The sequence below is a fragment of the Hypanus sabinus genome, chromosome 4, assembly GCF_030144855.1.
Source record: "Hypanus sabinus isolate sHypSab1 chromosome 4, sHypSab1.hap1, whole genome shotgun sequence".
NCBI classification, from domain to species: Eukaryota; Metazoa; Chordata; class Chondrichthyes; order Myliobatiformes; family Dasyatidae; genus Hypanus; species Hypanus sabinus.
In genome coordinates, this window is record NC_082709.1 from 107,656,852 (window position 1) to 107,679,458 (window position 22,607).

At 49.4% G+C, this 22,607-nt stretch overlaps 1 protein-coding gene across 10 annotated transcripts in view; it reads left to right on the top strand.

The window, feature by feature from the left end:
- Window positions 1–22,607, top strand: part of enox1 (ecto-NOX disulfide-thiol exchanger 1) — a 516,884-nt gene that overhangs the window by 375,013 nt on the left and 119,264 nt on the right. The window lies entirely within an intron of this gene.

The following is a 22,607-nucleotide window of genomic DNA, read 5'->3' on the forward strand; positions in this document are numbered from 1 at the left end:
TACTCAGTGTAATTTTACAGGGATTCACCACCCAGGGGCCAGTATGTGCTCAGTGTGATTGTACAAGGATTCACCACCCAGAGTCTAGTCTATACTCCGTGTGATTGTACCCGGCTTAACAACCAAGGGGCCAGTCTTCACTCTGTGTGATTGTACAAAGATTAACCACCCAGAAGCCAGTCTGTACTCAGTGTGATTCTACATGCATTCACCACCCAGGGGCCAGTCGGTACTCAGAGTGATTGTACAAGGATTCACCACCAAGGGACCAGTCTGTACTCAGTGTGTTTATAAAAGGATTCACCACCCAGCGGCCAGTCTATACTCAGTGTGATTATACAGGGTTTCACCACCCAGGGGCCAGTCTACACTCAGAGTGATTGTCAAGGCTTCACCACCCAGGGGCAAGTCTGTACTCAGTGTGATTGTACAAGCATTCACCACCCAGGGGCCAGTCTCTAGTCAGTGTGATTGTACAAGTGTTTCCCAACCAGGGCCCAGTCTGTACTCAGTGTGATTGTACAGGGGTTCACCACACAGGGGACAGTCTGTACTCAATGTGATCGTACAAGGAGTCACCACTCAGGTGCCAGTCTGTACTCAGTGTGATTGTAGAATCATTCAGCACCCAGCGGCCAGTCTGTACTCAGTGTGATTGTACAAAGATTAATCACTGAGATGCCATTCTGTACTCAGTGTGATTGTACAAGCATTCAAAACCCAAGTGCCAGTGTGTACTTAGTGTAATTGTACAAGGATTCACCACCCAGCGGCCAGTCTACTCTCAGAGTGATTCTACAAATGTTCACCACCCAGGGGCCAGTCTGTACTCAGTGTGATTGTACAAGGATTCACCACCCAGTGGCCAGTTTGTACACAGTGCGATTATACAAGGATTCACCTCCCAGGGGCCAGTATATACTCACTGTGATTCTACAACTGTTCACCACCCAGGGGCCAGTCTGTATTCAGAGTGATTGTACACGTGTTCACCACCCAGGGGCCAGTCTGTACTCAGTGTGATTGTAGAAGGGTTCAGCAACCTGGGGCCAGTTTCTACTCAGTGTAATTCTACAGGAATTCACCACCCAGGGGCCAGTCTGTACTCAGTGGGATTGTACAAGGATTCACCACCCAGGGGCCAGTCTACATTCAGAGTGATTGTAAAACGTTCACCACCCAGGGGCCAGTCTGTACTCAGTGTGATTGTACAAGGATTAATGACCCTGGGGCCAGTCTGTACTCAGAGTGATTGTAGAAGGATTCACCACCCAGGGGCCAGTCTGTACTCAGAGTGATTGTGCAAGGATTCACCACCCAGGGGCCAGTCTGTACTCAGTGTGATTGTGCAAGCGTTCAACACCCAGGGACTAGTCCATACTCAGTGTGATTGTACAGGGTTTCAATACCCGGGGCCTGTATGTACTCAGTGTGATTGTACAAATATTCACAACCCAGTGGCCAGGCTGTACTCAGAGTGATTGTACAAGCGTTCACCACCCGGGGGCCCGTCCATACTCAGGATGATTGTACAAGTGTTCACCACCCAGGGGCCAGTCTGTACTCAGTGCGATTGTACAAGGATTCACCTCCCAGGGGCCAGTATATTCTCACTGTGATTCTACAAGTGTTCAACACCCAGGGGCCAGTCTGTACTCAGTGTGATTGTACAAGGATTCACCACCCATGGGCCAGTCTATAGTCAGAATTATTGTACAAGGATTCATCACCCAGGGGCCAGTCTACACTCAGAGTGATTGTCAAGGGTTCACCACCCAGGGACCAGTCTGTACTCAGTGTGATTATACAAGCATTCACCACCCAGAGGCCAGTCTGTACAGAGTGTGATTGTACAAGGATTAACGACCCTGGGGCCAGTCTGTACTCAGAGTGATTGTGCAAGTGTTCACCACCAAGGGGCCAGTCTGTACTCAGTGTGTTTATTAAAGGATTCACCACCCAGGGGCCAGTCTATACTTAGTGTGATTGTACAGGGGTTCACCACCCAGGGGCCAGTCTACACTCAGAGTGATTCTACAAATGTTCACCACCCAGGGGCCAGTCTGTACTCAGTGTGATTGTACCAGGATTCACCACCCAGGTGCCAGTCTGTACTCAGTGTGATTGTACAAGGATTCACCACCCAGTGGCCAGTCTGTACTCAGTGCGATTATACAAGGATTCACCTCCCAGGGGCCAGTATATACTCACTGTGATTCTACAAGTGTTCACCACCCAGGGGCCAGTCTGTATTCAGAGTGATTGTACACGTGTTCACCACCCAGGGGCCAGTCTGTACTCAGTGTGATTGTAGAAGGGTTCAGCAACCTGGGGCCAGTTTCTACTCAGTGTAATTCTACAGGAATTCACCACCCAGGGGCCAGTCTGTACTCAGTGGGATTGTACAAGGATTCACCACCCAGGGGCCAGTCTACATTCAGAGTGATTGTAAAACGTTCACCACCCAGGGGCCAGTCTGTACTCAGTGTGATTGTACAAGGATTAATGACCCTGGGGCCAGTCTGTACTCTGAGTGATTGTACAAGGATTCACCACCCAGGGGCCAGTCTGTACTCAGAGTGATTCTACAAATGTTCACCACCCAGGGGCCAGTCTGTACTCAGTGTGATTGTACAAGGATTCACCACCCAGTGGCCAGTCTGTACACAGTGCGATTATACAAGGATTCACCTCCCAGGGGCCAGTATATACTCACTGTGATTCTACAAGTGTTCACCACCCAGGGGCCAGTCTGTATTCAGAGTGATTGTACACGTGTTCACCACCCAGGGGCCAGTCTGTACTCAGTGTGATTGTAGAAGGGTTCAGCAACCTGGGGCCAGTTTCTACTCAGTGTAATTCTACAGGAATTCACCACCCAGGGGCCAGTCTGTACTCAGTGGGATTGTACAAGGATTCACCACCCAGGGGCCAGTCTACATTCAGAGTGATTGTAAAACGTTCACCACCCAGGGGCCAGTCTGTACTCAGTGTGATTGTACAAGGATTAATGACCCTGGGGCCAGTCTGTACTCAGAGTGATTGTAGAAGGATTCACCACCCAGGGGCCAGTCTGTACTCAGAGTGATTGTGCAAGGATTCATCACCCAGGGGCCAGTCTGTACTCAGTGTGATTGTGCAAGCGTTCAACACCCAGGGACTAGTCCATACTCAGTGTGATTGTACAGGGTTTCAATACCCGGGGCCTGTATGTACTCAGTGTGATTGTACAAATATTCACAACCCAGTGGCCAGGCTGTACTCAGAGTGATTGTACAAGCGTTCACCACCCGGGGGCCCGTCCATACTCAGGATGATTGTACAAGTGTTCACTACCCAGGGGCCAGTCTGTACTCAGTGCGATTGTACAAGGATTCACCTCCCAGGGGCCAGTATATTCTCACTGTGATTCTACAAGTTTTCAACACCCAGGGGCCAGTCTGTACTCAGTGTGATTGTACAAGGATTCACCACCCATGGGCCAGTCTATAGTCAGAATTATTGTACAAGGATTCATCACCCAGGGGCCAGTCTACACTCAGAGTGATTGTCAAGGGTTCACCACCCAGGGACCAGTCTGTACTCAGTGTGATTATACAAGCATTCACCACCCAGAGGCCAGTCTGTACAGAGTGTGATTGTACAAGGATTAACGACCCTGGGGCCAGTCTGTACTCAGAGTGATTGTGCAAGTGTTCACCACCAAGGGGCCAGTCTGTACTCAGTGTGTTTATTAAAGGATTCACCACCCAGGGGCCAGTCTATACTTAGTGTGATTGTACAGGGGTTCACCACCCAGGGGCCAGTCTACACTCAGAGTGATTCTACAAATGTTCACCACCCAGGGGCCAGTCTGTACTCAGTGTGATTGTACCAGGATTCACCACCCAGGGGCCAGTCTGTACTCAGTGTGATTGTACAAGGATTCACCACCCAGTGGCCAGTCTGTACTCAGTGCGATTATACAAGGATTCACCTCCCAGGGGCCAGTATATACTCACTGTGATTCTACAAGTGTTCACCACCCAGGGGCCAGTCTGTATTCAGAGTGATTGTACACGTGTTCACCACCCAGGGGCCAGTCTGTACTCAGTGTGATTGTAGAAGGGTTCAGCAACCTGGGGCCAGTTTCTACTCAGTGTAATTCTACAGGAATTCACCACCCAGGGGCCAGTCTGTACTCAGTGGGATTGTACAAGGATTCACCACCCAGGGGCCAGTCTACATTCAGAGTGATTGTAAAACGTTCACCACCCAGGGGCCAGTCTGTACTCAGTGTGATTGTACAAGGATTAATGACCCTGGGGCCAGTCTGTACTCTGAGTGATTGTACAAGGATTCACCACCCAGGGGCCAGTCTGTACTCAGAGTGATTGTGCAAGGATTCACCACCCAGGGGCCAGTCTGTACTCAGTGTGATTGTGCAAGCGTTCAACACCCAGGGACTAGTCCATACTCAGTGTGATTGTACAGGGTTTCAATACCCGGGGCCTGTATGTACTCAGTGTGATTGTACAAATATTCACAACCCAGTGGCCAGGCTGTACTCAGAGTGATTGTACAAGCGTTCACCACCCGGGGGCCCGTCCATACTCAGGATGATTGTACAAGTGTTCACCACCCAGTGGCCAGTCTGTACTCAGTGCGATTGTACAAGGATTCACCTCCCAGGGGCCAGTATATTCTCACTGTGATTCTACAAGTGTTCAATACCCAGGGGCCAGTCTGTACTCAGTGTGATTGTACAAGGATTCACCTCCCAGGGGCCAGTATATACTCACTGTGATTCTACAAGTGTTCACCACCCAGGGGCCAGTCTGTATTCAGAGTGATTGTACACGTGTTCACCACCCAGGGGCCAGTCTGTACTCAGTGTGATTGTAGAAGGGTTCAGCAACCTGGGGCCAGTTTCTACTCAGTGTAATTCTACAGGAATTCACCACCCAGGGGCCAGTCTGTACTCAGTGGGATTGTACAAGGATTCACCACCCAGGGGCCAGTCTACATTCAGAGTGATTGTAAAACGTTCACCACCCAGGGGCCAGTCTGTACTCAGTGTGATTGTACAAGGATTAATGACCCTGGGGCCAGTCTGTACTCAGAGTGATTGTAGAAGGATTCACCACCCAGGGGCCAGTCTGTACTCAGAGTGATTGTGCAAGGATTCACCACCCAGGGGCCAGTCTGTACTCAGTGTGATTGTGCAAGCGTTCAACACCCAGGGACTAGTCCATACTCAGTGTGATTGTACAGGGTTTCAATACCCGGGGCCTGTATGTACTCAGTGTGATTGTACAAATATTCACAACCCAGTGGCCAGGCTGTACTCAGAGTGATTGTACAAGCGTTCACCACCCGGGGGCCCGTCCATACTCAGGATGATTGTACAAGTGTTCACCACCCAGTGGCCAGTCTGTACTCAGTGCGATTGTACAAGGATTCACCTCCCAGGGGCCAGTATATTCTCACTGTGATTCTACAAGTGTTCAACACCCAGGGGCCAGTCTGTACTCAGTGTGATTGTACAAGGATTCACCACCCATGGGCCAGTCTATAGTCAGAGTTATTGTACAAGGATTCATCACCCAGGGGCCAGTCTACACTCAGAGTGATTGTCAAGGGTTCACCACCCAGGGACCAGTCTGTACTCAGTGTGATTGTACACGGCTTAACAACCAAGGGGCCAGTCTTCACTCTGTGTGATTGTACAAAGATTAACCACCCAGAAGCCAGTCTGTACTCAGTGCGATTGAACAAGGATTCACCTCCCAGGGGCCAGTATATTCTCACTGTGATTCTACAAATGTTCACTACCTAGGGGCCAGTCTGTACTCAGTGTGATTGTACAAGGATTCACCACCCAGAAGCCAGTGTGTACTCAGAGCGATCGTCACGGGTTCACCAACCAGGGGCCAGTCTGTACTCAGTGTGATTGTACAAGGATTCACCACCCAGGGGCCATACTGCACTCAGTGTGATTCTACAAGGTTTCACCACCCAGGGGCGAGTCTATACTCAGTGTGATTGTTCAGGGGTTTACAACCAAGGGGCCAGTCGGAACTCAGAGTGATTGTGCAAGTGTTCACCACCCAGGGGCCAGTCTGTACTCAGTGTTATTGTACAAGGGTTCAGCATCCTGGGGCCAGTTTGTACTCAGTGTAATTTTACAGGGATTCACCACCCAGGGGCCAGTATGTGCTCAGTGTGATTGTACAAGGATTCACCACCCAGAGTCTAGTCTATACTCCGTGTGATTGTACCCGGCTTAACAACCAAGGGGCCAGTCTTCACTCTGTGTGATTGTACAAAGATTAACCACCCAGAAGCCAGTCTGTACTCAGTGTGATTCTACATGCATTCACCACCCAGGGGCCAGTCGGTACTCAGAGTGATTGTACAAGGATTCACCACCAAGGGGCCAGTCTGTACTCAGTGTGTTTATAAAAGGATTCACCACCCAGCGGCCAGTCTATACTCAGTGTGATTATACAGGGTTTCACCACCCAGGGGCCAGTCTACACTCAGAGTGATTGTCAAGGCTTCACCACCCAGGGGCAAGTCTGTACTCAGTGTGATTGTACAAGCATTCACCACCCAGGGGCCAGTCTCTAGTCAGTGTGATTGTACAAGTGTTTCCCAACCAGGGCCCAGTCTGTACTCAGTGTGATTGTACAGGGGTTCACCACACAGGGGACAGTCTGTACTCAATGTGATCGTACAAGGAGTCACCACTCAGGTGCCAGTCTGTACTCAGTGTGATTATAGAATCATTCAGCACCCAGCGGCCAGTCTGTACTCAGTGTGATTGTACAAAGATTAATCACTGAGATGCCATTCTGTACTCAGTGTGATTGTACAAGCATTCAAAACCCAAGTGCCAGTGTGTACTTAGTGTAATTGTACAAGGATTCACCACCCAGGGGCCAGTCTGTACTCAGGGCGAATATACATGGATTCACCTCCCAGGGGCCAGTCTATACTCAGAGTGATTCTACAATTGTTCACCACCTGGGGGCAGTCAGTACTCTGAGTGATTGTACACGTGTTCACCACCCAGGGGCCAGTCTGTACTCAGTGCGATTATACATGGATTCACCTCCCAGGGGCCAGTCTATACTCAGAGTGATTCTACAATTGTTCACCACACAGCGGCCAGTCTGTACTCAGTGTTATTGTACCAGGGTTCAGCATCCTGGGGCCAGTTTGTACTCAGTGTGATTGTAGCAGGATTCACCACCCAGAAGCCAGTCTGTACTCAGTGTGATTATAGACAGTTTCACCACCCAGGGACCAGTCTGTACTCAGTGCGATTGTTCAAGGATTCACCTCCCAGGGGCCAGTCTATACTCAGAGTGATTCTACAACTGTTCACCACCCGGAGGCCAATCTGTACTCAGTGTGATTTTACAAGCGTTCACCACCCAGGGGCTAGTCTATACTCAGAGTGATTATACACGGTTTCACCACCCAGGGGCCAGTCTGTATTCAGTGTGATTGTACAAGGATTCACCACCCAGTGGCCAGTCTGTACTCAGTGCGATTATACATGGATTCACCTCCCAGGGGCCAGTATATACTCACTGTGATTCTACAAGTGTTCACCACCCAGGGGCCAGTCTGTACTCAGAGTGATTGTGCAAGTGTTCACCACCCACGGGCAAATCTGTACTCAGTGTTATTGTACAAGGTTTCAGCATCCTGGGGCCAGTTTGTACTCAGTGTAATTTTACAGGGATTCACCACCCAGGGGCCAGTCTGTGCTCAGTGTGATTGTACAAGGATTCACCACTCTGAGTCTAGTCTATACTCCGTGTGATTGTACACGGATTAACAACCAAGGGGCCAGTCTGTACTCAGTGTGATTGTACAAAGATTAACCACCCAGAAGCCAGTCTGTACTCAGTGTGATTCTACATGCATTCACCACCCAGGGGCCAGTCGGTACTCAGTGTGATTGTACAAGGATTCAACACCCAGCGGCCAGTCTGTACTCAGTGTGATTGTAAAAGCGTTCACCACCCAGGGGCCAGACTGTATTCAGTGTGATTGTACAAGGATTCTCCACCCAGGGGCCACTCTACACTCAGAGTGATTGTACAAGGATTCACCACCCAGTGACCAGTCTGTACTCAGTGCGATTATACATGGATTCACCTCCCAGGGGCCAGTATATACTCACTGTGATTCTACAAGTGTTCACCACCCAGGGGCCAGTCTGTACTCAGAGTGATTGTGCAAGTGTTCAACAGCCACGGGCAAATCTGTACTCAGTGCGATTATACATGGATTCACCTCCCAGGGGCCAGTCTATACTCAGAGTGATTCTACAATTGTTCACCACCTGGGGGCAGTCAGTACTCTGAGTGATTGTACACGTGTTCACCACCCAGGGGCCAGTCTGTACTCAGTGTGATTGTACAAGGATTCACCACCCAGGGGCCAGTCTATAGTCAGAGTTATTATATAAGGATTCATCGCCCAGTGGCCAGTCTGTACTCAGTGTGATTCTACAAGCTTTCAACACCCAGGGGCTAGTCTATACTCAGTGTGATTATACACGGTTTCACCATCCAGGGACCAGTCTGTATTCATTGTGATTGTACAAGGATTCTCCACCCAGGGGCCTGTCTGTACTCAGAGTGATTATACAACGGTTCGCCACCCAGGGTCCAACCTGTACACAGTAGGATTGCACAAGCGTTCACCACCCAGTGGCCAGTCTGTACTCAGTGTGTGTATAAAATAATTCACCATCCAGGGGCCAGTCTATACTCAGAGTGATTGTTCAAAAGTTCACCAAGTTCAAAAGTGTTCTCAGTGTTATTGTACAAGGGTTCAGCATCCTGGGGCCAGTTTGTACTCAGTGTGATTGTAGAAGGATTCACCACCCAGAAGCCAGTCTGTACTCAGTGTGATTCTACAAGCTTTCAACACGCAGGGGCCAGTCTATACTCAGTGTGATTATACACGGTTTCACCACTCAGGGACCAGTCTGTACTCAGTGTGATGGTACAAGGATTCACCACCCAGGGGCCAGTCTGTACTCAGTGTGATTATACACGGTTTCACCACTCAGGGACCAGTCTGTACTCAGTGTGATGGTACAAGGATTCACCACCCAGGGGCCAGTCTGTACTCAGTGTGATTGTACAAGCTTTCAACACCCAGGGGCTAGTCTATACTCAGTATGATTATACACGGTTTCTCCACCCAGGGGCCAGACTGTATTCAGTGTGATTGTACAAGTATTCTCCACCCAGGGGCCACTCAACACTCAGAGTGATTGTACAAGGATTCACCACCCAGTGACCAGTCTGTACTCAGTGCGATTATACATGGATTCACCTCCCAGGGGCCAGTATATACTCACTGTGATTCTACAAGTGTTCACCACCCAGGGGCCAGTCTGTACTCAGAGTAATTCTACAGGAATTCACCACCCAGGGGCCAGTCTGTACTCAGTGTGATTGTACAAGGTTTCACCACCCAGGGGCCAGTCTATAGTCAGAGTTATTGTATAAGGATGCATCGCCCAGTGGCCAGTCTGTACTCAGTGTGATTGTCGAAGGATTCACCACCCAGAAGCCAGTCTGTACTCAGTGTGATTGTACAAGCTTTCAACACCCAGGGGCTAGTCTATACTCAGTGTGATTATACACGGTTTCACCATCCAGGGACCAGTCTGTATTAATTGTGATTGTATAAGGATTCTCCACCCAGGGGCCTGTCTGTACTCAGAGTGATTATACAACGGTTCGCCACCCAGGGTCCAACCTGTACTCAGTAGAATTGCACAAGCGTTCACCACCCAGTGGCCAGTCTGTACTCAGTGTGTGTATAAAATAATTCACCATCCAGGGGCCAGTCTATACTCAGAGTGATTGTTCAAAAGTTCACCAAGTTCAAAAGTGTTCTCAGTTTTATTGTACAAGGGTTCAGCATCCTGGGGCCAGTTTGTACTCAGTGTGATTGTAGAAGGATTCACCACCCAGAAGCCAGTCTGTACTCAGTGTGATTCTACAAGCTTTCAACACGCAGGGGCTAGTCTATACTCAGTGTGATTATACACGGTTTCACCACTCAGGGACCAGTCTGTACTCAGTGTGATGGTACAAGGATTCACCACCCAGGGGCCAGTCTGTACTCAGTGTGATTGTACAAGCTTTCAACACCCAGTGGCTAGTCTATACTCAGTATGATTATACACGGTTTCACCACCCAGGGGCCACTCTACACTCAGAGTGATTGTACAAGGATTCACCACCCAGTGGCCAGTCTGTACTCAGTGTGATTGTAGAAGGGTTCAGCAACCTAGGGCCAGTTTCTACTCAGTGTAATTGTACAGGGATTCACCACCCAGCGGCCAGTCTGTACTCAGTGCGATTATACATGGCTTCACCTCCCAGGGGCCAGTATATACTCACTGTGATTCTACAAGTGTTCACCATCCAGGGGCCAGTCTGTACTCAGAGTGATTGTGCAAGTGTTCACCACCCAGGCGCAAATCTGTACTCAGTGTTATTGTACAAGGGTTCACCACCCAGTGGCCAGTCTGTACTCAGTGCGATTATACATGGATTCACCTCCCAGGGGCCAGTCTATACTCAGAGTGATTCTACAATTGTTCACCACCTGGGGGCAGTCAGTACTCTGAGTGATTGTACACGTGTTCACCACCCAGTGGCCAGTCTGTACTCAGTGCGATTATACATGGATTCACCTCCCAGGGGCCAGTATATACTCACTGTGATTCTACAAGTGTTCACCACCCAGGGGCCAGTCTGTACTCACTGTGATTGTACAAGGATTCACCACCCAGGGGCCAGTCTATAGTCAGAGTTATTATATAAGGATTCATCGCCGAGTGGCCAGTCTGTACTCAGTGTGATTGTAGAAGGATTCACCACCTAGAAGCCAGTCTGTACTCAGTGTGATTGTACAAGCTTTCAACACCCAGGGGCTAGTCTATACTCAGTGTGATTATACACGGTTTCACCATCCAGGGACCAGTCTGTATTCAGTGTGATTATACAACGGTTCGCCACCCAGAGTCCAACCTGTACTCAGTAGGATTGCACAAGCGTTCACCACCCAGTGGCCAGTCTGTACTCAGTGTGAGTATAAAATAATTCACCATCCAGGGGCCAGTCTATACTCACTGTGATTCTACAAGTGTTCACCACCCAGGGGCCAGTCTGTACTCAGTGTTATTGTACAAGGGCTCACCACCCAGTGGCCAGTCTGTACTCAGTGCGATTATACATGGATTCACCACCCAGGGGCCAGTCTATACTCAGAGTGATTCTACAATTGTTCACCACCTGAGGGCAGTCAGTACTCTGAGTGATTGTACACGTGTTCACCACCCAGGGGCCAGTCTGTACTCAGTGTGATTGTACAAGGATTCACCACCCAGGGGCCAGTCTGTACTCAGTGTGATTCTACAACTGTTCACCACCCGGTGGCCAACCTGTACTCAGTGTGATTTTACAAGCGTTCACCACCCAGGGGCCAGTCTCTACTCAGTGTGATTGTACAAGGATTCACCACCCAGCGGCCAGTCTGTACTCAGTGTGATTGTACAAGGATTCACCACCCAGCGGCCAGTCTGTACTCACTGTGATTGTAAAAGCGTTCACCACCCAGGGGCCAGTCTGTACTCAGTGTGATTCTACAAGCTTTCAACACCCAGGGGCTAGTCTATACTCAGTATGATTATACACGGTTTCACCACCCAGGGGCCAGTCTGTATTCAGTGTGATTGTACATGGATTCTCCACCCAGGGGCCACTCTACACTCAGAGTGATTGTACAAGGATTCACCACCCAGTGGCCAGTCTGTACTCAGTGCGATTATACATGGATTCACCTCCCAGGGGCCAGTCTATACTCACTGTGATTCTACAAGTGTTCACCACCCAGGGGCCAGTCTGTACTCAGAGTGATTGTGCAAGTGTTCACCACCCACGGGCAAATCTGTACTCAGTGTTATTGTACAAGGGTTCAGCATCCTGGGCCAGTTTGTACTCAGTGTAATTCTACAGGAATTCACCACCCAGGGGCCAGTCTATACTCAGTGTGATTGTACAAGGATTCACCACCCAGTGGCCAGTCTATAGTCAGAGTTATTGTATAATGATTCATCGCCCTGTGGCCAGTCTGTACTCAGTGTGATTGTAGAAGGATTCACCACCCAGAAGCCAGTCTATACTCAGTGTGATTGTACACGGTTTCACCATCCAGGGACCAGTCTGTATTCAGTGTGATTGTACAAGGATTCTCCACCCAGGGGCCAGTCTGTACTCAGAGTGATTATACAACGGTTCGCCACCCAGGGTCCAACCTGTACTCAGTAGGATTGCACAAGCGTTCACCACCCAGTGGCCAGTCTGTACTCAGTGTGAGTATAAAATAATTCACCATCCAGGGGCCAGTCTATACTCACTGTGATTCTACAAGTGTTCACCACCCAGGGGCCAGTCTGTACTCAGTGTTATTGTACAAGGGTTCACCACCCAGTGGCCAGTCTGTACTCAGTGCGATTATACATGGATTCACCACCCAGGGGCCAGTCTATACTCAGAGTGATTCTACAATTGTTCACCACCTGAGGGCAGTCAGTACTCTGAGTGATTTTACACGTGTTCACCACCCAGGGGCCAGTCTGTACTCAGTGTGATTGTACAAGGATTCTCCACCCAGGGGTCAGTCTATGCTCAGAGTGATTCTACAACTGTTCACCACCCGGGGGCCAATCTGTACTCAGTGTGATTTTACAAGCGTTCACCACCCAGGGGCCAGTCTCTACTCAGTGTGATTGTACAAGGATTCACCACCCAGTGGCCAGATTCTACTCAGAGTGATTGTACAATGATTCACCACCCAGGGGCCAGTCTGTATTCAGTCTGATTGTACAATGATTCACCACCCAGGGGCCTGTCTGTATTCAGTCTGATTGTTCAATGATTCACCACCCAGGGGCCATTCTGTACTCAGTGTGATTGTACAAGCATTCACCTCCCAGGGGCCAGTATATACTCACTGTAATTCTACATGGATTCACCTCCCAGGGGCCAGTCTGTACTCAGTGTGATTGTACAAGGATTCGCCACCCGGGGGCCATTCTGTACTCAGTGTGATAGTAGAAACGTTCACCACCCAGGGGCCAGTCTGTACTCAGTGTGATTGTTCAAGGATTCACCTCCAAGGGGCCAGTCTATACTCAGAGTGATACTACAACTGTTCACCACCCGGGGGCCAGTCTGTACTCAGAGTGATTATACAAGCGTTCACCACCCAGGGACCAGTCTGTACTCACTGTGATTGTACAAGGATTCACCGCCCAGGGGGCAGAGTGATTGTCAAGGGTTCACCACCCAGGGGCCAGTCTGTACTCAGTGTGATTGTACAAGCATTCACCACCCTGTGGCCAATCTGTACTCAGTGTGATTGTACAAGCTTTCAACACCCAGGGGCCAGTCTGTACTCAGTGTGATTGTACAAGCATTCACCACCCTGTGGCCAGTCTGTACTCAGTGTGATTGTACAAGCATTCACCACCCTGTGGCCAATCTGTACTCAGTGTGATTGTATAAGCTTTCAACACCCAGGGGCTAGTCGGTTTCACCACCCAGGGGCCAGTCTGTATTCAGTGTGATTGTACAAGGATTCTCCACCCAGGGGCCACTCTACACTCAGTGATTGTACAAGGATTCACCACCCAGTGGCCAGTCTGTACTCAGTGCGATTATACATGGATTCACCTCCCAGGGGCCAGTATATACTCACTGTGATTCTACAAGTGTTCACCACCCAGGGTCCAGTCTGTACTCAGAGTGATTGTACAAGTGTTCACCACCCAGGGGCCAGTCTGTACTCAGAGTGATTGTGCAAGTGTTCACCACCCAGGCGCAAATCTGTACTCAGTGTTATTGTACAAGGGTTCACCACCCAGTGGCCAGTCTGTATTCAGTCTGATTGTACAATGATTCACCACCCAGGGGCCATTCTGTACTCAGTGTGATTGTACAAGCATTCACCTCCCAGGGGCCAGTATATACTCACTGTGATTCTACAAGTGTTCACCACCCAGGGTCTAGTCTGTACTCAGAGTGATTGTACAAGTGTTCACCACCCAGGGGCCAGTCTGTACTCAGAGTGATTGTGCAAGTGTTCACCACCCAGGCGCAAATCTGTACTCAGTGTTATTGTACAAGGGTTCACCACCCAGTGGCCAGTCTGTACTCAGTGCGATTATACATGGATTCACCTCCCAGGGGCCAGTCTATACTCAGAGTGATTCTACAATTGTTCACCACCTGGGGGCAGTCAGTACTCTGAGTGATTGTACACGTGTTCACCACCCAGGGGCCAGTCTGTACTCAGTGTGATTGTACAAGGATTCACCACCCAGGGGCCAGTCTATAGTCAGAGTTATTATATAAGGATTCATCACCCAGTGGCCAGTCTGTACTCAGTGTGATTGTACAAGCTTTCAACACCCAGGGGCTAGTCTATACTCAGTGTGATTATACACGGTTTCACCATCCAGGGACCAGTCTGTATTCAGTGTGATTAAACAAAGGTTCGCCACCCAGGGTCCAACATGTACTCAGTAGGATGGCACAAGCGTTCACCACCCAGGGGCCAGTCTGTACTCAGTGTGTGTATAAAATAATTCACCATCCAGGGGCCAGTCTATACTCAGAGTGATTGTTCAATGAGTTCACCACACAGCGGCCAGTCTGTACTCAGTGTTATTGTACAAGGGTTCAGCATCCTGGGGCCACTTTGTACTCAGTGTGATTGTAGAAGGATTCACCACCCAGAAGCCAGTCTGTACTCAGTGTGATTATACACGGTTTCACCACCCAGGGGCCAGTCTCTACTCAGTGTGATTGTACAAGGATTCACCACCCAGCGGCCAGTCTGTACTCAGTGTGATTGTAAAAGCGTTCACCACCCAGGGGCCAGTCTGTACTCAGTGTGATTGTACAAGGATTCACCACCCAGCGGCCAGTCTGTACTCAGTGTGATTGTACAAGGATTCACCACCCAGGGGCCAGTTTGTACTCAGTGTGATTGTACAAGGATTCACCACCCAGGGGCCATTCTACACTCAGAGTGATTGTACAAGGATTCACCACCCAGCGGCCAGTCTGTACTCAGTGCGATTATACATGGATTCACCTCCCAGGGGCCAGTATATACTCACTGTGATTCTACAAGTGTTCACCACCTGGGGGCAGTCAGTACTTGAGGGATTGTACACGTGTTCACCACCCAGGGGCCAGTCTGTACTCAGAGTGATTGTGCAAGTGTTCACCACCCACGGGCAAATCTGTACTCAGTGTTATTGTACAAGGGTTCACCACCCAGTGGCCAGTCTGTACTCAGTGCGATTATACATGGATTCACCTCCCAGGGGCCAGTCTATACTCAGAGTGATTCTACAATTGTTCACCACCTGGGGGCAGTCAGTACTCTGAGTGATTGTACACGTGTTCAGCACCCAGGGGCCAGTCTGTACTCAGTGTGATTGTACAAGGATTATCCACCCAGGGGCCACTCTACACTCAGAGTGATTGTACAAGAATTCACCACCCAGTGGCCAGTCTGTACTCAGTGTGATTGTACAAGGATTCACCACCCAGCGGCCAGTCTGTACTCAGTGTGATTGTACAAGGATTCACCACCCAGGGGCCAGTCTGTACTCAGTGTGATTGTACAAGCATTCTCCACCCAGGGGCCACTCTACACTCAGAGTGATTGTACAAGGATTCACCACCCAGTGGCCAGTCTGTACTCAGTGCGATTATACATGGATTTACCTCCCAGGGGCCAGTATATACTCACTGTGATTCTACAAGTGTTCACCACCCAGGGGCCAGTCTGTACTCAGAGTGATTGTTCAATGAGTTCACCACACAGCGGCCAGTCTGTACTCATTGTTATTATACAAGGGTTCAGCATCCTGGGACCAGTTTGTACTCAGTGTGATTGTAGAAGGATTCACCACCCAGAAGCCAGTCTGTACTCAGTGTGATTATACAACGGTTCGCCACCCAGAGTCCAACGTGTACTCAGTAGGATTGCACAAGCGTTCACCACCCAGTGGCCAGTCTGTACTCAGTGTGTGTATAAAATAATTCACCATCCAGGGGCCAGTCTATACTCAGAGTGATTGTTCAAAAGTTCACCAAGTTCAAAAGTGTACTCAGTGTTATTGTACAAGGGTTCAGCATCCTGGGGCCAGTTTGTACTCAGTGTGATTGTAGAAGGATTCACCACCCAGAAGCCAGTCTGTACTCAGTATGATTCTACAAGCTTTCAACACGCAGGGGCTAGTCTATACTCAGTGTGATTATACACGGTTTCACCACTCAGGGACCAGTCTGTACTCAGTGTGATTGTAGAAGGATTCACCACCCAGAAGCCAGTCTGTACTCAGTGTGATTATACAACGGTTCGCCACCCAGAGTCCAACGTGTACTCAGTAGGATTGCACAAGCGTTCACCACCCAGTGGCCAGTCTGTACTCAGTGTGTGTATAAAATAATTCACCATCCAGGGGCCAGTCTATACTCAGAGTGATTGTTCAAAAGTTCACCAAGTTCAAAAGTGTACTCAGTGTTATTGTACAAGGGTTCAGCATCCTGGGGCCAGTTTGTACTCAGTGTGATTGTAGAAGGATTCACCACCCAGAAGCCAGTCTGTACTCAGTATGATTCTACAAGCTTTCAACACGCAGGGGCTAGTCTATACTCAGTGTGATTATACACGGTTTCACCACTCAGGGACCAGTCTGTACTCAGTGTGATTGTACAAGGATTCTCCACCCAGGGGCCATTCTACACTCAGAGTGATTGTACAAGGATTCACCACCCAGGGGCCAGTCTGTACTCAGTGCGATTATACATGGATTCACCTCCCAGGGGCCAGTCTATACTCACTGTGATTCTACAAGTGTTCACCACCTGGGGGCAGTCAGTACTTGAGGGATTGTACACGTGTTCACCACCCAGGGACCAGTCTGTACTCAGAGTGATTGTGCAAGTGTTCACCACCCAGGGGCCAGTCTGTACTCAGTGCGATTATACATGGATTCACCTCCCAGGGGCCAGTCTATACTCAGAGTGATTCTACAATTGTTCACCACCTGGGGGCAGTCAGTACTCTGAGTGATTGTACACGTGTTCAGCACCCAGGGGCCAGTCTGTACTCAGTGTGATTGTACAAGGATTCTCCACCCAGGGGCCACTCTACACTCAGAGTGATTGTACAAGAATTCACCACCCAGTGGCCAGTCTGTACTCAGTGCGATTATACATGGATTCACCTCCCAGGGGCCAGTATATACTCACTGTGATTCTACAAGTGTTCACCACCCAGGGGCCAGTCTGTACTCAGGGCGATTATACATGGATTCACCTCCCAGGGGCCAGTCTATACTCAGAGTGATTCTACAATTGTTCACCACCTGGGGGCAGTCAGTACTCTGAGTGATTGTACACGTGTTCACCACCCAGGGGCCAGTCTGTACTCAGAGTGATTCTACAATTGTTCACCACCTGGGGGCAGTCAGTACTCTGAGTGATTGTACACGTGTTCACCACCCAGGGGCCAGTCTGTACTCAGTGTGATTGTAGAAGGATTCACCACCTAGAAGCCAGTCTGTACTCAGTGTGATTGTACAAGCTTTCAACACCCAGGGGCTAGTCTATACTCAGTGTGATTATACACGGTTTCACCATCCAGGGACCAGACTGTATTCAGTGTGATTATACATGGATTCACCATCCAGGGGCCAGTCTATACTCAGAGTGATTGTTCAATGAGTTCACCACACAGCGGCCAGTCTGTACTCAGTGTTATTGTACCAGGGTTCAGCATCCTGGGGCCAGTTTGTACTCAGTGTGATTGTAGAAGGATTCACCACCCAGAAGCCAGTCTGTACTCAGTGTGATTATAGACAGTTTCACCACCCAGGGACCAGTCTGTACTCATTGCGATTGTTCAAGGATTCACCTCCCAGGGGCCAGTCTATACTCAGAGTGATTCTACAACTGTTCACCACCCAGGGGCCAGTCTGTACTCAGTGTGATTGTACAACTGTTCACCACCCGGAGGCCAATCTGTACTCAGTGTGATTTTACAAGCTTTCACCACCCAGGGGCCAGTCTCTACTCAGTGTGATTGTACAAGGATTCACCACCCAGCGGCCAGTCTGTACTCAGTGTGATTGTACACGGATTCACCACCCAGGGGCCAGACTGTACTCAGTGTGATTGTACAAGGTTTCAACACCCAGGGGCTAGTCTATACTCAGAGTGATTATACACGGTTTCACCACCCAGGGGCCAGTCTGTATTCAGTGTGATTGTACAAGGATTCACCACCCAGTGGCCAGTCTGTACTCAGTGCGATTATACATGGATTCACCTCCCAGGGGCCAGTATATACTCACTGTGATTCTACAAGTGTTCACCACCCAGGGGCCAGTCTGTACTCAGAGTGATTGTGCAAGTGTTCACCACCCACGGGCAAATCTGTACTCAGTGTTATTGTACAAGGTTTCAGCATCCTGGGGCCAGTTTGTACTCAGTGTAATTTTACAGGGATTCACCACCCAGGGGCCAGTCTGTGCTCAGTGTGATTGTACAAGGATTCACCACCCTGAGTCTAGTCTATACTCCGTGTGATTGTACACGGATTAACAAACAAGGGGCCAGTCTGTACTCATTGTGATTGTACAAAGATTAACCACCCAGAAGCCAGTCTGTACTCAGTGTGATTCTACATGCATTCACCACCCAGGGGCCAGTCGGTACTCAGTGTGATTGTACAAGGATTCAACACCCAGCGGCCAGTCTGTACTCAGTGTGATTGTAAAAGCGTTCACCACCCAGGGGCCAGTCTGTACTCAGTGTGATTGTAGAAGGATTCACCACCCAGGGGCCAGTCTGTACTCAGTGTGATTGTACAAGCGTTCAACACCCCGGGGCTAGTCTGTACTCAGTGTGATTGTAAAAGCGTTCACCACCCAGGGGCCAGACTGTATTCAGTGTGATTGTACAAGGATTCTCCACCCAGGGGCCACTCTACACTCAGAGTGATTGTACAAGGATTCACCACCCAGTGACCAGTCTGTACTCAGTGCGATTATACATGGATTCACCTCCCAGGGGCCAGTATATACTCACTGTGATTCTACAAGTGTTCACCACCCAGGGGCCAGTCTGTACTCAGAGTGATTGTGCAAGTGTTCAACAGCCACGGGCAAATCTGTACTCAGTGTTATTGTACAAGGGTTCAGCATCCTGGGGCCAGTTTGTACTCAGTGTAATTCTACAGGAATTCACCACCCAGGGCCAGCCTGTACTCAGTGTGATTGTACAAGGTTTCACCACCCAGGGGCCAGTCTATAGTCAGAGTTATTGTATAAGGATTCATCGCCCAGTGGCCAGTCTGTACTCAGTGTGATTGTCGAAGGATTCACCACCCAGAAGCCAGTCTGTACTCAGTGTGATTGTACAAGCTTTCAACACCCAGGGGCTAGTCTATACTCAGTGTGATTATACACGGTTTCACCATCCAGGGACCAGTCTGTATTCATTGTGATTGTACAAGGATTCTCCACCCAGGGGCCTGTCTGTACTCAGAGTGATTATACAACGGTTCGCCACCCAGGGTCCAACCTGTACTCAGTAGGATTGCACAAGCGTTCACCACCCAGTGGCCAGTCTGTACTCAGTGTGTGTATAAAATAATTCACAATCCAGGGGCCAGTCTATACTCAGAGTGATTGTTCAAAAGTTCACCAAGTTCAAAAGTTTTCTCAGTGTTATTGTACAAGGGTTCAGCATCCTGGGGCCAGTTTGTACTCAGTGTGATTGTCGAAGGATTCACCACCCAGAAGCCAGTCTGTACTCAGTGTGATTCTACAAGCTTTCAACACGCAGGGGCCAGTCTATACTCAGTGTGATTATACACGGTTTCACCACTCAGGGACCAGTCTGTACTCAGTGTGATGGTACAAGGATTCACCACCCAGGGGCCAGTCTGTACTCAGTGTGATTATACACGGTTTCACCACTCAGGGACCAGTCTGTACTCAGTGTGATGGTACAAGGATTCACCACCCAGGGGCCAGTCTGTACTCAGTGTGATTGTACAAGCTTTCAACACCCAGGGGCTAGTCTATACTCAGAGTGATTATACACGGTTTCACCACCCAGGGGCCAGTCTGTATTTAGTGTGATTGTACAAGTGTTCACCACCCACGGGCAAATCTGTACTCAGTGTTATTGTACAAGGTTTCAGCATCCTGGGGCCAGTTTGTACTCAGTGTAATTTTACAGGGATTCACCACCCATGGGCCAGTCTGTGCTCAGTGTGATTGTACAAGGATTCACCACCCAGAGTCTAGTCTATACTCCGTATGATTGTACACGGTTTAACAACCAAGGGGCCAGTCTGTACTCAGTGTGATTGTACAAAGATTAACCACCCAGAAGCCAGTCTGTACTCAGTGTGATTCTACATGCATTCACCACCCAGGGGCCAGTCGGTACTCAGAGTGATTGTACAAGGATTCACCACCCAGGGGCCAGTCTGTACTCAGTGTGATTGTACAAGGATTCAACACCCAGCGGCCAGTCTGTACTCAGTGTGATTGTAAAAGCGTTCACCACCCAGGGGCCAGTCTGTACTCATTGTGATTGTACAAGGATTCACCACCCAGGGGCCAGTCTGTACTGAGTGTGATTGTACAAGCTTTCAACACCCAGGGGCTAGTCTATACTCAGTATGATTATACACGGTTTCACCACCCAGGGGCCAGACTGTATTCAGTGTGATTGTACAAGTATTCTCCACCCAGGGGCCACTCTACACTCAGAGTGATTGTACAAGGATTCACCATCCAGTGACCAGTCTGTACTCAGTGCGATTATACATGGATTCACCTCCCAGGGGCCAGTATATACTCACTGTGATTCTACAAGTGTTCACCACCCAGGGGCCAGTCTGTACTCAGAGTGATTGTGCAAGTGTTCACCAGCCACGGGCAAATCTGTACTCAGTGTTATTGTACAAGGGTTCAGCATCCTGGGGCCAGTTTGTACTCAGTGTAATTCTACAGGAATTCACCACCCAGGGGCCAGTCTGTACTCAGTGTGATTGTACAAGGTTTCACCACCCAGGGGTCAGTCTATAGTCAGAGTTATTGTATAAGGATGCATCGCCCAGTGGCCAGTCTGTACTCAGTGTGATTGTCGAAGGATTCACCACCCAGAAGCCAGTCTGTACTCAGTGTGATTGTACAAGCGTTCAACACCCAGGGGCTAGTCTATACTCAGTGTGATTATACACGGTTTCACCATCCAGGGACCAGTCTGTATTCATTGTGATTGTACAAGGATTCTCCACCCAGGGGCCTGTCTGTACTCAGAGTGATTATACAACGGTTCGCCACCCAGGGTCCAACCTGTACTCAGTAGGATTGCAAAAGCGTTCACCACCCAGTGGCCAGTCTGTACTCAGTGTGTGTATAAAATAATTCACCATCCAGTGGCCACTCTACACTCAGAGTGATTGTACAAGGATTCACCACCCAGTGGCCAGTCTGTACTCAGTGTGATTGTAGAAGGGTTCAGCAACCTAGGGCCAGTTTCTACTCAGTGTAATTGTACAGGGATTCACCACCCAGCGGCCAGTCTGTATTCAGTGCGATTATGCATGGCTTCACCTCCCAGGGGCCAGTATATACTCACTGTGATTCTACAAGTGTTCACCATCCAGGGGCCAGTCTGTACTCAGAGTGATTGTGCAAGTGTTCACCACCCAGGCGCAAATCTGTACTCAGTGTTATTGTTCAAGGGTTCACAACCCAGTGGCCAGTCTGTACTCAGTGCGATTATACATGGATTCACCTCCCAGGGGCCAGTCTATACTCAGAGTGATTCTACAATTGTTCACCACATGGGGGCAGTCAGTACTCTGAGTGATTGTACACGTGTTCACCACCCAGGGGCCAGTCTGTACTCAGTGCGATTATACATGGATTCACCTCCCAGGGGCCAGTATATACTCACTGTGATTCTACAAGTGTTCACCACCCAGGGGCCAGTCTGTACTCACTGTGATTGTACAAGGATTCACCACCCAGGGGCCAGTCTATAGTCAGAGTTATTATATAAGGATTCATCGCCGAGTGGCCAGTTTGTACTCAGTGTGATTGTAGAAGGATTCACCACCCAGAAGCCAGTCTGTACTCAGTGTGATTATAGACAGTTTCACCACCCAGGGACCAGTCTGTACTCATTGCGATTGTTCAAGGATTCACCTCCCAGGGGCCAGTCTATACTCAGAGTGATTCTACAACTGTTCACCACCCAGGGGCCAGTCTGTACTCAGTGTGATTGTACAACTGTTCACCACCCGGAGGCCAATCTGTACTCAGTGTGATTTTACAAGCTTTCACCACCCAGGGGCCAGTCTCTACTCAGTGTGATTGTACAAGGATTCACCACCCAGCGGCCAGTCTGTACTCAGTGTGATTGTACACGGATTCACCACCCAGGGGCCAGACTGTACTCAGTGTGATT